Below are 1,253 nucleotides of genomic sequence, written 5' to 3'. Positions count from 1 at the left end.
AAGATTGAAACACGGATCATCAAAGTATAAGTGCTCTTGAGTGGATAATTTGAACCAATTATGAGCACGAGCTAATTACTGATTGGGATGAATGGAATGTGGCTTTGAATAAACTGCTATATTAAGGATATTTCTCGAGTCCCAGTGTTCAAGACTAGAGTTGGTACTGTAAATTGAGGGTTTTAAGCACCTCATGATGGTATTAAGGTTTCGTACATGGGTAACCCAAAGTATAGGGGATGTAAAGGAAGATATCAAAATAACACAGTATACTAAATAGGTTAGAAAGAATCCTATGCATTTGGAAAGTTAGAAATAAATAGATAATGACATGGATACACCCTAAAGGGGGGAAGTGGTCAAGAGAAATATAAGCATAAGAGAAAATCAACTGACGTTATCATGTGTAAATGGGAACGCTTAAACTACAAATGAGACCCCACAAGGGATAGATGCAATCATACTAGCACTAACACACTGGATCCAATTATAACTCCAAAGTTAAGCGTGCTTGGGCAAGAGTAGTACTAGGATGGGTAACCCTCTAGAAAGCCCTATGCGGCTGTGATATGAGATGACATGGATGTATATATATGTTGGCCTTGCATGGCATTGTTGGTATAAAGAAGTATTGTGTATATGTGACTCCACCGTGAAAGATGATAAGACCCTTTAAGATAGGGGATGTAGCTTTGCAAAATAATTGATGCAACTTACGAATGGTGGTATGCCAAGAGTAAAACCAGGTGATTACTCGATAAACAAAGTCGGTAGTAGACATGTAACTGCTATATTCGAATACATTAAGAGAAGGTATAGGATGGCTTGAAGCAAAACCTTTAAGGTACAATCAGTACTAAGGACAAAAGTTATAGTGGAGCCCTAACATCAGATGAAAGAAGTAAGAAATGATATAGGTTTACGTACAGACTAGTATGGCAATGCTAAGGAATCTTCCGGGCCACTTTAAGCTCCTACACATGTTCGTGTAAAGGGTATAATATGATGTGTGGTAAGAGAACTGGAAAGAAGAAAGGGAAAAGAAATATCACTTGTTCTCTATTCCTACGGGTAATCTACCCTTTTAAATTGACTATATGGGTTAATAAGAGGCCTTTGGATCACAACCAATACAGAGAAATCTTGAAGCACTCGTAAGACCTTATGAGGCTAGTTAACATTCGAGGACGAATGTTCTAAAGAAGGGAAGAATGTTATACCCTATACCTTTTTTACTTTGGAACGTCTTCTTA

At 37.6% G+C, this 1,253-nt stretch overlaps 1 pseudogene; it reads left to right on the top strand.

Moving 5' to 3' along the window:
* Positions 1-450: 450 nt before the first annotated feature.
* Positions 451-571, top strand: LOC129904599 (5S ribosomal RNA; annotated as a pseudogene).
* The last annotated feature ends 682 nt before the right edge of the window (positions 572-1,253 follow it).

This window comes from Solanum dulcamara, chromosome 1 (genome assembly GCF_947179165.1).
Source record: "Solanum dulcamara chromosome 1, daSolDulc1.2, whole genome shotgun sequence".
NCBI lineage: Eukaryota > Viridiplantae > Streptophyta > Magnoliopsida > Solanales > Solanaceae > Solanum > Solanum dulcamara.
Note: the sequence above shows the minus strand (reverse complement) of the source record. Positions and strands in the feature narration are given on the sequence as shown.